Consider the following 18068-nt stretch of genomic DNA (forward strand, 5'->3'; position numbering starts at 1 on the left):
GCTTTGCCACCCACTATTTCTGCAACATACCTAAATGACTAGATTATATCAAAAACACCTCATACAGTTGCTATACCAGGTACTCCTAACTGAAACCATAAGCCTCCAGCAGTGAAGTCAGATACACAATAGTCTCTGCATGGATCAAAGTAAGCCAAACAAAATCTATGTTTTGTACCTGCTTCCAATAGGTCTGGGAAGCACTGTTAATGAAAAATGAGGTTGATGTACCTATCACACATTTTTGGATTATTGTTCACTACCATCAATCTGAAACCTAATGAAACAGAGACCACCTACAGTGGAGGGATATTGTGTCCATCTGACAAACTGCATCCAATTTACTAACTGATGGGATGGCATAAACTGCCACTGGTCATATGATTTTTAGCTTCTGATTGGTCATACATTAAGCATTAGTAATGGGGCAATGCCATTTCCACTATCATTCCCTGGCAAGAGTAATCGTATTACATAGTATGCTGTAATTCTGTGATAATGATAGCGTGCAATGTGCCATTTTCTCCCACTGCAGACACAAAAATTGTAGGAGACTGGGCTTCTTGAGACTGTCTTTATGGAATTAACAAAGAAATATGCTCGCCATGACATATATTGAATCTTTTCAGTGCATTTGTGGGAAACTTTATGAGCACATGCTTTATGTATGTCACAACCAAACTGTGCAGGAGGAGATAAAATAATGCACACATCACACAATGGGTAACAATAATGGGCAACCTAGGCTCCAACCTGCATAGCACACAGGTTTTTTTCAGGCAAAAATGCTGACTCTCCACATGGAAGATGCCTTTGTTTCTGCACCTGTTTTGCATAGTATCTTGTTAGGCTGCTTCTACTGCAGTTATATACTTCTATATGTCATGCTAATAGGGAGAAGCAAAACAGGGAGAAATTATGATGGATATTAGTTGATCCTCTTGTTACTGCTAGATGTGATTATTGCCTTTTCCTGCTTGGGCTCCCTCAGTGTACTCCTAACAGAGTGCAGCCTATTAAAAAGCTCTGCTGTTTAAGTTTTACTAGCATAATAACCAGTTCTCTCTTTATGGCTGTTCTGAAGTCAATTCACTGGCCACTTGTCAGTTTGTGAAATAAATGATAGGTTCTCCTAATGAATATTAGGGTTCTTCGTGGATTTTTCTCCCATCGTACCTCTCTGAACAGGTCCAGTGCTATGTTCATGTTTGTGATTTATACGTAGCAGGTGTTGGTTTGCTATGGGTTTCTAAATGTTGGCTTCCTACTGTAAGAAGGGAATGGGAAGGTGGGAATGGGTTTATTGTATTCTGTAGATTGTTCCACAACTGTGAAATGGATTTCCAGCTGACACTCTATGTGCTGCTACATATTAAACCACAAAACCCCATCTATTTCAGCAATATACCAACTAATGCAAGGGAATTCACAGTTAAGACTGAAGCTCCATTATTAACTCACTGTGTTGTGCCTAGGTATTGCTGTACATACTGCTTGGTATATACCAGGAACACTGTAGTAGGTAAACAAAAGCAGGTGAGTTCACAATACAACTTCAGTCTTCACTATGAGATTTTGTGCTCTGGCAGTTTTAACCAGACTTTCCATATTCCCTGAATTTTATCTTTTGCTATTTCAGTTTTTCCACCTTAAAATGTTTGTTGAGGCTATGTGAACTGGTAAAAAATATTCTTAGAGATCTGTTGTGCAAATACATAAAGTATTTAGCTAACTTTTAAAGCATATTATTCACATAATAGTTTGGATTCATCTACCATGCTAAAAACACTGCAATTAGCTATATTAGAGTAACCTAGTTTTAAAACACATATTACTTACCTGCTAAGCTGTTAAAGGTCTTGCCGGAGTCATTATAGTGTGTATTATAAATGCTTTTTCTCCTAATTCTTACAGGAATTATTCACTTTAGAGAGAATAACTACTGCTGTGAAGTTGTGGATTGTTAAGCTTTACTAACAGCATAGAGATTGTTTTCAATACTGTATCTACACAAACTGTAGGATACTGTGGAAGTCATACCCTTCTTTAGTCTGCAAAAGCTTCTGGGGCTGCTTCTTTCACCTCTAGGAATGTTATCTGAAGCCTACTGAGTCAGCAGAAAAAATTGCCTTCAGTGAGCTTTGGATCAGTCTGCATTTTAACATACTTTTCAAAGATGGGGTTTGTACATGCATTGTTTGTCATTTCCCCAAAGACAGATCCTACTTAGCCTCTGAGTCATAATTTGCTTATGTCCTCAAAGTGCTCCATTTGATTTGCTCACCTCATCTCCCCAGGTTAGGTGATTGCTGCTGATTGTGCATGATTTGGGGCTTGTTTCTATTACATTCTCATGTGGTCACTCATGTTACCTGAGTAGTCACTGGCATGACCTCTAGTCAACTCTTACTGCTTATAAAGTTCTGACTTTCTTCCCGGTGAAATATAATAGCATTGGCATGTCATAAAAGGGAAGGAAGCTATAGCTCAACCCTCTGGAAAAATATGTCAACCAATCCAATACAAGATACTGCAAAAACCTGCAACTGGTTATCACACTTACTACTGTGGGTTGTCTGTGATTCACCTTAATGTCATGATTATAGAGATTTAAATCAGCATTTCACTTGAAATTATAGCCTACTATAAAGAATGAAAGAGCAAAAATACTCGATGGTGTTTGTAGGACTCTACACAAAGTTTACATTTAAACTAAAATAAACTTTATATCCTTACATGACAGGAATCTTGTTACTGGTGTTTATTCTTCAGCTATTTGGACAGCATTCGGGAAGTTGCAATGCATATCATTTTATTTATCCTGTAACTTTTCTTCAAATCATTACGCTATGATATACACTAGAGCTAAGATTGGCTGTCATTTGCCAACAAAAGGTTGTTATTTTTGTTGTTAAGTGTCTGCATGCTTTTTTGACAATAACTCTACTGTTTCCTTGTCTTCTCTGCTTAAACTTCATAGCACATACTGGATAATTTAGAAGATCTTCTGAAGACTGCTACTTATGAATATCTGTTAACTCCATTCTGTAACTCTCATTTGAGGAAAGCGTCATCGGATTTATTTCTTTATTTGGATTTTTACTACTCTATAATAATAGAGTACCCAAGTCTCTGGACTCTGCTACCAACTTTTTAGAAGTATACATATAAATAAATAGAATTTCCAATTGCCACAAGATCCAAAGAGTCCAATGAAAACACAGGCATAACAAAAATAATTTGCCCTACAAAGGGACTGACATTTCCACTGACCTCACTGGAGCAGAAGTTGTAAATCATGACCATAGTTCCCTAATGACACCACCAATCCTTTCCACCTGTGTCCTTACAGGGCAGATGGAAAGAATACGCTGAAGGTAAGAAAACACAGGATTCTATAAAACTGAGGGAAAGCACCCTATAACAGTTTAGGATCATCATGTTTTAATATTAAATCACACTGGAAATATCTGAGGTTGAATGCGATAGCACCTTCTGGAAATTGCTGCTTATCTGGTACCTGCGTTCCACTTCATTTAGCATGCCCAGTGTCAATGCGTAAGTAAAGGCTACGATACTTAAGATTCTGATTTCCTTCCCTCTATTGGAAAAAGCATCTCCTGTTCTTTGCAAAAAGACATCAGTTTGTTTTGCCCACAATCCCATCTGACTGAAGAAAGGCCAGCTCTGCACTTTGCACTTCAGTGCAGAGTTAAGTCCCACCTAACAAGCAAGTTCGAGAAACTAGGCCTATTAGCACAGCCTCAACACTGCATTAAGAAGGTTACACAGCCTCAGGCTTGGAATTAGCTTACAGATCCAAACCGACTTACAGCACAGATTAGAGCTTGTGGTTACAGATATGGCTGTAAAATACCTTGTAGGTATACTGGCTTAGTCTCCCTAAATATTAAGAGATATGCTTCTAAGTATCTGTTAGACAACTTAAGAAAAAGGAATCTTGCTGTAAGAGATCCTAATTATATCACTTTAATCATTGGTTTCAGTCTGGCCTATCAATTTCTGTGTATTTTTTCCACAATTTTATCAGTTTAAAAAGAGCACAGTCAAGTCTATAGTAAGTCTAACTAGCATTATAAGAATACTAACACGCACAACCTGCCAAATAGGATCAGTATATACATGTGTGTTTTTGTAAAATCTGAATTCTGGTATTGTGCTACAATGGAATCATATTTTTCTCCTAAGGTCTGCAATAATGCTGTACAGCTCTTGAGAGAGGAACTTTTCTCTGTAGTGTTCGAACCACCTTCCTTTTAAAATGCTGCTAAGTGTGAAATTAGCATTGTCCCTCAAAGTGCATGAGAATAATTGTCGGTAATTGAACACAGTTTGGGGGCTAATTATATAAAAATTGATATTAAAAGAATACTACAGGATTGACTGAGGTTTGCAGTTCATATTTAGTTTTCAAATTACTAGAGTTGAAAGGCTGCAGTAAGAAACAATAAAAATCCATTCAAAGCTGCTAAAGCAAATTAAGGTTTACTAGTCCTTTGAAAGACAAATGATCCAAGTGAGGTAATGTAGGGAGGACAGTAAAAATGTACTTGACATTTACTATAGATTTAAAGTATCAGATGTTTTGAGATGCCATATGTTAAACATATATAATTTTTCCACTGAATTTCTGTTTAGGTGAATGGAATTTTTTTTAAAGCAGAAAACTCAGACTGTTCTGGAAGAAAGGTCTTCTTTAAGTGTATCAACTCCAGAATTCAGTCTAGGATCCACTGGAGTCAGTGCATGCTGCATGTGAGAGGAGTGCAGCCTGTCATGACCTTGATCTATGCTTTTGAATGGGAGCAGGAAATTAGCTGGGGAGAGGGGGGGTTAACAACCACTTGCTCTAATTATATAGTGTCAGAAATAAATGGAATCTTGACAAAAGTGGAGCAAATGAAGTTACCACAGTTCCTCATGCTGGAAGGAATTTTGCTATCCCAGAGGCATTCAAAACACTCCCAAATTTTCCTGGAAGAAGTACTGTACAAAAATAAGACAAAAAGGAGAACAATCATCTACCCCGTTACATGTCATAGGCCCGGAGGATTTCAAGATCTACTGTATATTTCCTTACAACCAGAAATAGGACAGCAAATTGCCGAACAATTAAAAACAACAAATAAACACTGATACACAGAAAAAAAGTTATTGGTAAAGATATGTTTCCTTTTCAAGCTACTAGCATGGTAAGACCACTGAGTGTTATTCTGCACATGCACATAACAGTGCAGAATATTTTAGATGTGAATAGCTGACAGATGGAACATTCAGAAGACTGGACCAAAAAATTTAATTCAGATTTTTTTAACTGCAGCTTAAAAATATTGCGAGGGAGATGATGCTTTTTTCAGATTTGTTTGCTTTCCTATAAAAATGTCATCCCTTTTTATCAAAAAAAGTACAGAAGGTTTATGTGAATGATCGTTGATGTTTTTCACTTACTGAAAAATGGTAACTCTAAAAAAACACTTATTTCACCAATATTTTAAGTAAAAATAGGTTATCCAAATATAAAATACATATTCTTTTAAAAAATAAAAATACATCTAATATATTTCAGTCATTTCCATGGAATTGTTTAGATGGTGAATGTTTTCCTATAAATAGTGATGATTTTACAAGGATTATTGTATAAAGTAAATGGGATGTTATAAAAACTGAATATTTACATGAATAACAAAATAATTTCTAAAAGAAATAGTTAACAAATTTTAGAAAAATAACTGAAATGTATCTGTGTAAAAAATCCATTCTACTCAATAAAGACAAAATTCACAGTTAAACGATTAAACAAAAAAAATTTCCAAAGAATATGAAAGTAATCACACCAGGATGAAGAGATGAGAGGAAAGGGTGCATAATACTTGCAACCTTTAAATGCTTGTCAGCAGACTCCCAAGAATCATGAGACTAGCATTAAGTCATTGTGTTAGAGAGAAAACTTTTTTTCTTTCTAGTTTACTTAGTATAATAATTAGTATTTGAGAACATACAACTTGTGTTTCCAAGCCTCTTTTGACAGCTGTCAACAGCTAAGCCTTTTAAAAAATAGTCACGGTATCCAGAGTCACATCTACAGAATTCACAACTTTGGGTGCATATCAGGAGTACTATGAAAGCAATCATTTTCCAAAAATGTTTTACTTCCAAAAACATTTAAAATATGTAAAACCAGATTACATGCCTGGACATACACACAGAGAGCAAGGTTTAGACGGTCATGAAAAAACTGAGTTAATTATTCTGTTTCTGTTTAAACATTCAAAGCAGGACCCTTCAAAGATTAGCTTGTGACACCAGAAATAAGAGCAACATGCAGTAGTTTTGAGAGGTGAGTGAAATGTAATAATGGTAAACACAGGCAGAAAAACCACCACCCACAGCTCAAATACTAAAGTACTAAATATGATTCATTAGTGAGCAAATAAAAAGTCCAGGGGTTGAAGCCAAACTGTTCCATCTACACAGGAGATGCCACTGGCTAAAGTTATAGAGTGGAAGAAGAAATCCCACATGTGCTTGGATATAAGAGCTAACTGCAAATGCAGATGATCAAACAAATTTGTCTGTCGAAATGGATATACAAGCTATAGCTAATGAATCTGACGAAGTTTTTAATGGATTGGGATGCATTAAGTCTATAATACATCACACTGCTATAGGTTCCAATACGCTTTCTAAAGTAGATGTGCCACATAAAACCCAATTAATTCTCAGAGACAGAATACAAACTGAACTTCACTAGATGGCTGGATGGGTTTTTCTGAGTGAATTCAGACACCACTGACTGGGTTAATAGTATGATCAATGTACTAAAACAAAAAAAAGTTATGAGAACCATAGAGATAAGAAAGACATGAATAAGGCAATCAACCTAAAGTAGTTCCCCAAGAAGAGCAGGTGAAGAGGTCACATCTAGACTTCAAAATGCAAGAGAGCTTTTAGTTTGGGATGTCAGCCAAGAGGCTTGGCAAGTCCAACCCTGTAAAGAATTTGTTCCTTCAACTCTCTCTTCAGAAGACGTGCATAACAAAGACTAAGTTTCACAATTCCATCAGCACCTGACTTTAAGGAATGTCGTGTCTCAGATCCTGAAGGATGTAATTACTACTGATCTGCTAGGAAGTGAAGATTATCAGTTTCCAAATGAGAATGTTTAATTTCTATAAGGAAGAGAGAACATAAAACTGAACAGAAAAACATTTTTGTTCAGCCTGGAAGAATTTAGTTATGTAGAAGAAAACAGTGACAAAGAGCCAGACCTGACCCTGTAAAAATGGATTTAAGTGTATGAATGGAATATCCTAGAACAAAGAGGCCTGGCAGAGATTCATGGGGTTGCTCCTATACCTATGCACACTCATCCATAATTTGTTAGGGTTAAGTGCTTCCTTTAGACAACACACAATGACACCGGGTTGAATGACAAAAGAAAAGCTTTTGGAATACAGATTTTATAACAGAAGAATCTTTACTGAAATATTTTGAGATTAAGCAAGGTCCACGATCTCAAATGTGTTCTGGGCTATTTTATTATCTACTGACATGTGCTCCCAACACGCCCTATAATACATAACAAAAAGCTCACACTTTTCGCCCAGAAACAATTTTTTGTCCAATGCCTAAGAAATCAGGATTATTAAAAAAAATTTTCCCAAATACAAATGTTTATCTTTGTAAATCCTGCTGTCATTGCTAACCCCTTATATGCTATTAATACCTTTGTTTTTGAAGGCAAGTGGAATATTTGACTTCTCCCAAAACTCCTATGACTGCCATTCTAAAACATGGCTAACTGAGATTTGAATGCGCGTAGGTTACATAGCTGGCACGGATCTACACTGCCGTGAATGTTACCTTGTCTTTAGCTACCTTGGAAATATGAGTCCAAGGTCATTATAAAAACAGATTTTCCTTTATTAAAATCCTTCCTCATAGGCAGCTCACACATATCACTGAGTAGTGCAACAGCACTGTAACATTAGCCAGTTTCACCATAAGGTCTTCGAGTTTCAGTGGCTTCAAGGTCCTGTAGTTTGAAGTGTGAAACTTCAAAGATCAGCCTCAAATCCTGGTCCTTCCATATGGCTGTACTCTTAGCAAAGCCCCTCCCCATTTTTTTGTGATCTTTCATGATTTAATTAGAAACATCTTTAAAAGGCTTTTCTTTTACTATAGTAGTATAACATCTGCATTTTCAGCAGTATGCTATTTAATCACATTGGGTTATAAAGTGGAATTCTTAGTACTTATTGTAATATCTTGTAGAACCCATGCATTTGGTCTTTTAGTGTCCCTGACTCATCATCTTATATTCTTTCATCAACATTTTAATAGCCAGTCTTAAAAATATAATTTGATGGATAATTCTCTAAACCTGTTTTAGCTTTGTTATTTCTTTAAAAATTTGTGTTTCTGTACATGTTTTCATTCTGTGATTACTGCACCTGAAACTAATTCCAAGCATTCAGACTTGTAGAGGTTAACCCAGGGCTAGTATAAATTCAAAAGCTGATGGGGCTATAACAGTTTTTATCATACAAGAGTCTGATTCAGAGTTAAAAAAAAAATTATCAGTGTCAAGAATTTCATTTTTAACTTTAATTGAAAAATGTTTATTTACTATATACTTAATATATGCTATGCAATGTAGTTGAGTTTAGGTGCCTGAATTCTATTTTAATCCTACTCTCAGTCCCCACATGCTTTATTGGACCTAGCACTTGCTATCTGAAGTTAGTCATCTGTTCCAATATAAGTCAGTCAGTGACTCTGAAAATCAGCTATCTGCACCTATTGTAAGTTGACTGGGTAGAGCATTATTCATTTACTTAACCTGCTGCTTGATAATGCGACACAAAAAGAACTCCCTAAAGTGAGATCTCTATTAATTTCAGGGAATTGTGAAACAGAGCTTTCCTCAGGACAGCAAAGCCATGCTGTTCTGGACAGGTCTGAAATATATGTTTAGATTATATTTTATTTAGATATTTTTCTGAATGACTTTTCTTTCTTGAATAGGGGGGATGAGTAATCATATTTATTTGAACTGGACTGGTTAAGATAAGCAAATTACCCGTGAGCCTATCTGTTCCTTTTTTTCTTCAACAATTCACAAATCCAGGGATGGAGGCTGACTCTGAAAGCCCAGAAGAGAGTTCCACAGCTGGGTGTTTCCACCGGGGAAGAGTGGAATTCAAACTACTCCCTGGACTCTCAGAAAAATGTCAGTCAGGAAAAAAATGACAAAATAGAACTGGCATTAAATTATTAGGAATATCTAAGATACTTTGACTGCACACAAAAAAAACCCCTAAGGTGTCTGCCATTGTTAAGGAAATTCCATTAAGATAAATAACCTGGAAAAATAACAGTAGCAACAAAGGAAAAAAGGTGTAGATGCTAAATATTTGATGGGAAGCCTTCCCCTAAAACTTGAAAAGATACTTAGGAAAGTTCTAGTTTAAGAAGTGACTCTGTGGTATTGATGCTTGCTTATTCAATGGCTGTGCACACTGTGGAAGTCATGTGTGCCTCCTTGACTTAAAAAGGGAAGGTTTTTTTGAGCTACTTTCTGCAGAGTGCACGTAAAGGAAATGAGATTTTTTTTCTTTTGTATTTTCAAAAGAATTGTTTATAAATTTCTACCTACATATTTAATGTTACACCTGGAAAACTCCTGTGCTTGTATAGGAATAATGGAATGCACTCACAAAATCTAAATTTAGTCTATGGAGATTTGCCTCTCTAAACTACTGTGGTCACTAGAGACAGACAGGCTCCTCTAGGGAGCAATACAAAGCAAGAACCTAATTTTAAAAGCTTTGAATTGCTTCTGTAAGGGTCAGGTTCCACCTATACAGATATTAGCTTGACAGTGCTAAAGTTAGCATATGTACATACTCCCTAAAGAATAGGACGGAAGCACAGAAACTCTAGGCCAATGTCTCTACTCTCAGTTTGGATCTTGAGAATAATCAGTTTCTAGAAACATGGCCTTTACAGATCCCATGCAGTTCACCTCTCCTTTGGAGAATTCCACCAAATCTCATAAATTGAAACCTGTCAAAATTCTAAAACTTCTACAGTATGCCCACAGAGAGAAAGCTAACCTTATCAGTCATTTGGGGCAGACCAAACCTTTCTCTTTTTTTTTTCATTTATGTATTTATATATTCCATCAAATGACCAGATCTCATTTCCATGCAGTTTTGCTAAAACCTTCATGTCTTGATATGCCTAGCTCTCCCTTTCTTAGGCAAAATCTTTAAAGCACTTCAGTTCTTGAAGCACCATTGGACTGAATATATGCTTTTGACCCACAACTGTTAATTACGAAATCTTGTTCAAAGGTGCAAGGACTCCATATTGCAACTTAGGTTACTAGTTAATTCTTCAAAAAGCAATAATCGGAGCCATTGTCAGAACTCAGTTTCATTAGACATGAGTAAATCTGGAATAAACCCACTACAGGCAGGTAGAAGTCAATGAACTATACCAGATTTATATTGGCTCAACTGAGATCATAAATTGGTCATCTATGTGGACCTTTAGTTTTTAAATATAACATTTGCAATTGGCTGTTCTGCCCAGGGAACAGACAGTGATATCTTGATAGAGTTCTGAACCTATCAGAATTAGGTGGGAGAGGGTGACTACATGATGAACATCCAGTTCTGTAAAAGGGGAAATGAGTAATATGGGAAATAGGGAGGTGCTGAATTTGAGGCAGATGATCCTTAAATTACATCTACATTAGCAATATGTGCAGACTAGTAGGAGGACTTACAAAAAAAAAAAAAGAAAGAAAAGGGGGAAAACAAGCAAAACCTTTGGACTACCTCTAGTCAGGTTCCATGCACTGAATGCCCATTTGTAGCTGGAGTGCATTTGATGCACTCCTAGAGAGCACTTTTCAGCTCATTTTAATCCAAAAGGAATCCAGTTCATGTGCTCTAACAGCACTTCACAATGTGAACCAAAGAACAGAACACAGGGACAATCAGAGATTTGCTTCAAAAGCACACTGCTGATCTGAACTAAAATGACACTAAGAAGAGAACTCCCAGGTACAGAAAGGTATTTGTAGGCTTTGCTGAAGATTGTTGATACAGCTACTGAAAACTCTTATAGAAAGGGTCTGAATAAATCCTAGCTGTGTTCTTTCCTGAAATAGGGAGACAGGGCAGAAGACTTGTGACTGAATTGCTTTTGAACAATGAGATTAAATGATCTGGTCAAGATCAAACTATGCTCACCGTTCTTCAGCCAACTAAACTAATCATTTCATATAGGTATGGCATATAACACATCTCTTAGGACTGAATCTTTCCTAAAAGATACTATTCAGAAAGGAACAAGCATGTACCCAGATAATATAACTCCTCTGCTGACCTTTAAGGAAAAACATTTGGATTTCAGCGCATACATGTAGCCCAAACCAGGTAACCTGGCTAGGTTAAGGGGTGAAATACAGGTTTGCTCCCTTTTACATAAACCTTCTGTTTATCAGTGAGGATGAAAGCCCTAATGTGTTGATAATCCCCTTATGCCTTTCCTACAGCTCACCCTCATCAGCCAACAAGCTGTCTTGCAATACAACTTGCAGAAGAATCTCATGTTAATCTTGATGATAGCACATGATCAGGGGAAGGCAGCAACGGTGAGGAGTCATTCACACAGATAAGGCTTGACAGAGAGGATGAACACACTGACTAAACTATCTTGCTTTTGCACCTGTAGCACCCATCCCAGCTATGGATTTCTGCCTCCAGAGCTTTGCTGGAAAATGCCATGTAATCTTCTTCAGATCACGTTCATCAAATACTTAAATCAACCTGGATGGCTTTGCTAGAAGGAGGAGGATCCACTGTGTTCTCTCACCTGAACTATCAGTTGAGAACACCCCTCCTGGCACAGAAGAGACAGTCAACCAGACAGAGGTCAACAGTCTCTTCAACCAGGCAGGTCAACAGTCTCTTCAACCGGGACAGCTGTTATGAAGAGAATATCTGTCCATGGACTGGGACTGGGATACAAATCACCAAGCATACTGTAGACACAGTCTAAATGTAATTATTTCTTTTGTTTAAGGATAAACTGACTCTGACCACTTTTTGGTCATGCAGTTCTTCCAAGACAAAAAGGCAAATAACTTGGTTACATTTAGAAAAAATGAACAGGAAAATGACATTTAATCTTTTTGGTGCATCCTGTATTTTATGAGTAAATTCTGTGGGAAACTGTGTAAATGGAACATAATTATTTTTAAAATAGAATCCTTTGTTATTAGCTACATAACTGTCATGTGTACATAAAAGCACCCTGCTGTACAGACAAAAGACTGGAAAAGTTTCCTGGAGAGTTTCTGCTATTGAAAGAATAAAAATTGAAGCAGTGGGGTGAACTTTTGGTTCACAGACTCAAACACTGAATGTTAAACCTGGCTGAGAGAAAATCACTTTATTCTGATAACCGGATTACTTAGAACAAAAATAGAGAAAATTAAGAACTGAAGAGCAGAAAATTAAGGTGGAATGCAATTTAAAGAGTAAGTAGATGATGTAGGCTTTCATTTTCATCCCCCCCAGTGTCCAGCTAATTAAAATTACAATCGAAATGAAAGTCTAAATTTGTAAATATCTTTAGCTAATGATTTTGTCTTTTTAATCATCTTCACATTCAAAGACTTTATTTTATTCATTTAGAGCTTTACAATAAAATGAAATTGTTTTTCTCTAGTAAAATCCTTTTAATTTTCTTTATCTGTTTCTTTTTACATCATACATTATGTATTTTTCTTCTTTCTTTCTAATTTCTGCACAATATTGTCCCTGCTTTTATAGTCTGTGCACCTCTTATGCACTTACTTAAAACTATTGTAAAGTTAAATGTAATAACGTGCTATAAAGTCAACTTTTTGCTTAGCATAAAACCACCAGAGTTGTATCCATGAGCTTTAAAAGTAGGGGACAAACACTATCGCTTTCTTCATTAGGTGCAGATATGATAGATTTTTAAGTCACTGATCACATACGACTTTAAATTTATCCATAACAGCAGCTATTCAATATCTTTGTTTCTAAGACAAAGAATGGATTTGCCTCAATTTATAGAATGCTATTTGTGCATAATGGCTGAATTTTCTGTGATCTTCAGGTACTTTTTTTAAATGGTTCAAGAGTTAAAATTAATTAAAGATAAATTCTTTAAAGTACTGGGAAGAAATGTCTCACCTTAGTGTTCTAAAGGACCTTAGTGTTCTAAAAATTACAGAGCTCACTGTCAATATACTTTGCACGTACCAACAATCTGGGAATACTGGATAATTTTATCATTTAAAAACACATATAAGTTTAGATCCTTCTTGTTTTACATACTTATGTTACCATGAAGTTTATAAAAGAGTATATTTAGCTCTGCTTCAAAATTTATGTTTTTATCATGTAAATGTTTTAAACTGAGTGTGAGGAAACCTTGAAAAGATGGGGAAAATGATGCTTAGTGATATGCCTGTATGTCTTCACCGACCTCTCATTTTGGATAACACAAGCACTATTTTTTAAATTGCTAGACAACATTGGTTTATAATGCACACTATAATTTGAAGGTTGGGACTTAGCTAATCATAACAATATATTTTAACACCATATTAATACAACTTTTGTTTAGTAACATAGTTCATTTCAACCTCAGTATCATTTGTTTGATTCAGCTACACTGTTAAATCTGAGGATTCTGAACTGGATCCTGGGAATGAGCGGTCAGACTGTAGATTCTGGTCTATGCTTGAGAGCTGGTTTTATATCCCTACAGTATTCAGAAAATCCTATAAAATCACAGTGGCAACACTTAAGTGAAATACCACAGGCTCAAAATACTGAGAGACTCAGTGGCTGGCTGACAGACAACAATTTAGTGAGAACACAGCTAAAGGTGCTAAATCAGATTCTCTAATAACTGTATGGAAAAACACCTCTGAGTTTCATAGCTGTACTGACTGTCGCAGGTATGACAACTCGTGTGTACAGGAATTCCCATTAATATGAGAACACCGATCACGGGTGTATTCGTAATTTTAAAAGGTGTTCAACCTATCTGTGAGGATTTATACTGTCAGTTATCACTGTGGTATCTGAATTATTTCCAGGCAAAATCTATTAGCAGAGCAGGAGACCCTCAGGTCTATCATGAAGTGTCTGTCAAATATTTTGGGGGTTATAATACTTCTGGCCTGGACAAAACAACGTCTTCGTTTGAGTTGTTATCTTCAGTTTGGTTTTCTTAGGGATTAAGCTTACGGAAAGGCAATGTTAGCAGTACACCCTTGCTAGCAACATAATGATCAGTTTTATATTTACACTGATGCATACATATGTATGTTCACTAAATATTCTGGCTTTACATTGGTAAAAGCAAGGACAGATTTTGGCCCGAGACTGTCTTTTGAAATCTCGTAACAACATACATTCACTGGTTCTGAAAGGCAACCTTCATCTGGCTGCTTGGAAGATCTCCAAGAGTTTGTGCTCTGCAAGGTTTGAAAGGGATTAACTGCATACTCTTGTGCCTTTAGAATCAATACAACATATGGATTGGCCTGGTTGTGTTGAGTTGCCACTAACTGCAAAGGGAATATTTATACAATTCAGGAAGATGTAATTGGGCTTAAAGGGTCTGTGTTCTTTATGCGCAAAAGTTAATTTATGTGAATGCATTAATGTTCATACATCAGTCATCACTGGGTCATCTGCCAAACAGAGTGCCAAGATTTTGCATGTATGTACGAAGATGAACGTAAGCTTGAGAGCCCTCTGGACCTAAGACATTTTAAAATATCCAGTGCTTTGCACTTAATTATCAGTGTTCTTGGTTTTGTTACTAGTGTATTTTTTCTAATATTAAGTTCTTAAGTATAGAAAAATAATTGCATTTAAAATCATAAGAACAAAGACACATCTGCTGCTCAAGACACTTTCGTTAACAGCAGCACTCCTTTGTACTGAGGTATACAATAGAGGTGGCCAGAGTCTCCATTTCAGTCTGTGAACCATTAATAATGCAAAATGGATTTAAAATAGTCAGAGATAAAGTACAGTGTAAGATAACTCTATGCTAATCCAAATAAATATTCTGTACCAAAAGCTTCTGGTGTAAGACGAAGGAAAGGGGGATACATAAGGAATGTTCCAGTAACAGGCTGTGGATTGGAAGGACTGTAGTAGAATGGGAATCCTGGTGCTTCTCACCTGCATGCTCTTCCAGGGGCTGATCTAACATCCTACTGTTTCCAAAAAGGGTGGTTTGCCTTATGGCTGTGCCCTCCTGATTCTTTCTTCACATCAGCTCTGGTGCTCATGTCACAGCTTCAGTGAGCCAGGCCAGCCTAAAATGAATTAATCAAAAAAGCAATTAGTTTTTGGCCAGTGAGCAAACTGACCCAGTTTACAAGAGGATCAATCAAGAACTAGAGTTGGCATAAGTTATAAAAAGAGACTGCAAGACCAGGAACAGGGTGAAGGGAGGAGCAGGCCTGTCTTTCACAACAACAGTGAGTCATTCAGTTGGAGCAGCAGCACAGTAAAACCTCATTCAGAATACAACCAGGGCCTGCTGGTTTAGAGAAAACTCAATGGCTGCTATTGTGTCTGAGCTGTGATTCAAGTAGTAGAAAATCAAATCTCAAGAGAGGAGGGCTTCTTCTTTAGCTGAGGACAGGGTTTAGGTGCTAATTTTTGTCCAGGACATCAGTTCAGTTTCACTGATTTCCAGTTTATTCTGATCACATATGTTCTTGCTTGTAGTCATAAGCAATCTACTTAGACTTTAGTGAAAAAATAGTAGCACTACATGCTCTTTAAACTATTCTTTTGCTATATTTAAACATGACTGTCTTTCATATGCTTTTGCCTTTCAGAATTCAGTACAGCAGGAACTCTGAAACTGTAGACTATGGTGCACTTCACAGACGCCTGAACAGAACCCAGTGCAGTAACTCTGTGTTTTTAGGTCTTACACACTGCTTAAAAGACAGCTAAAATACACTAAATACTTTTCTAGTATGGCTTTTCCACAGAAACAACTATTGCTTTTATCACCGGATTTTATGTGATCACTAAATAGAAAAGGAATTACCTCAGAAGAGAGGGGCTCTCTGGAATAGAGGTGCTCTATATCAAAATACAGCCTAAACTATGGAAGTTTGAAAATATTTGATCGACAGCTTTGCACTCTTAGTAACATTGACCTTTAGTGGCTTGAAATACTGTTGTAATTTTTCAATTTGCTTTTAAAAAATTCCAGATTTCATAAACATATTATTATCTTTCCATTATGATTACTTACTCCCTCTAAGGTCTATGATGCTTTTCTGTAACTTCTAAATGGAAATGGGATTAGGATGAGATTCTGTCAATCAGGGGATTTGTGGGAAAAGGTGGGGATACACAAGAAAAAGGTCATTTCTTAGAGGCAAGATGAATAAAATGACACTGACTTATGATGGAGGACAGCAATAACAGTATTAGCAATTTTGCATGTTTTTAAATCGATTGTTTTATGTTGGTGATAGTAATGTAGGAGACTAACGCACTGTTGTTTTCTTGCCTTTCATAATATCTTTAAATTAAAAAAAAATGCTGCTATGAAAATTGTATGACTTCCATGGACTGTTTTTTAAGTTACTGAGTGGCTTTGCATGAATGCTGTCTTCTGTGAAGGTCTGTGTTGTCTCTGACTGTTCACAGGATAATTTTACTAAGAGAATCCAGCCTATTAGATATTCAGGAATTGTTACCTGCAAGTGATTTGTCTTTATACTCTGTATTTTGTCATTCCAGTCATGATTTTTTAATTTTGATACTTTGGCTGAGCGAAAGATTTAAAAGGACAAATTATTAATAAACTCCGTTATGATTCTTCTGACAAATAATGATTGTGATCAAATTAGTGAAGGTGGCCTATGGCTGAGAGATCAGATCAGGATTCCTTTGCTTTCAGATGCATATCTGCCAAACCTCTTTGTTGTTTTTAACTTGTTACTTTCCTATTTTAAGGAAGCTGAAGCCTGTGTGCCAGATCCAAATAACAAGATGTTTCAAGTAGGCTAAATTGCATTTTTATATGACGTTTAAAATTGTACAGTACACAGTATAAGTTAATGATTATAATAAATGTTCTCTAGATCCCAGTACTAAAACGTTTTATCGTTCTGGTATTACAATATTTTTATTTAGACACATTACACAGTAATTGCACTTGGCTAAAGTGATTTGACATTTCTCATAATGTTAGAAACTAAGATAAACATGGCCAAAGGAGAAAAAAAAATGTCTTGCATTTAACGCTATCAAGAAATAGTCTCTGTGCTTGGTAAAGTTCAGGATACTTAGTAATTAAATAAGGTAATTTCTGGTGTAATGCATAGTGAGACAAAACAACTCAAGAGAATAAATGTTTTGATCAACCTCAAATTAATAAATAATATGAAGGATGCAATTTACTATGAAGCATTGCATTAACTGCTCCAGGTGAGCCATGTTGGTAATAAAACGCACGTGAACAGCATTAGTGAGCCAACCATGGACACACAGCTTAAACATAATACCATTTAAAAACTGTTTGTGCATATATTCAGAAAATGTTTTTTGAATTGGTAACTTAATCTGGCCAGAGTTCTTTGAAGCAAAAAAGGTGACTAGAGCAACATTTGTACTTGCAAAGGAAGTGAACTGCTAGAACGTGTCTTGCTCAGTAACACTGATAATTTGCTGGAAATTTGGAAATCATCAGTGACATTTGCAAGGTGTAAAAACATGTTAACCAGCACCGAGTACATACTTTTATTATTGCAAATTCCTGAAAAATTTAATATAATGAAGAATTTATATGGCAATTCTTGGGACTCTGCTTTCACCTCGCAATTGGCTTTTTTTTAGCACACAGTACATCTGATGCTTGGATGAAGCCATAGCAAGTCATTGGCAGAATTTGGATAGGACAAACTGTGGCAGAATACAAAGAGAACACAGGAACTTTGACAT

This window comes from Dromaius novaehollandiae, chromosome 3 (genome assembly GCF_036370855.1).
Source record: "Dromaius novaehollandiae isolate bDroNov1 chromosome 3, bDroNov1.hap1, whole genome shotgun sequence".
Taxonomy (NCBI): Eukaryota; Metazoa; Chordata; class Aves; order Casuariiformes; family Dromaiidae; genus Dromaius; species Dromaius novaehollandiae.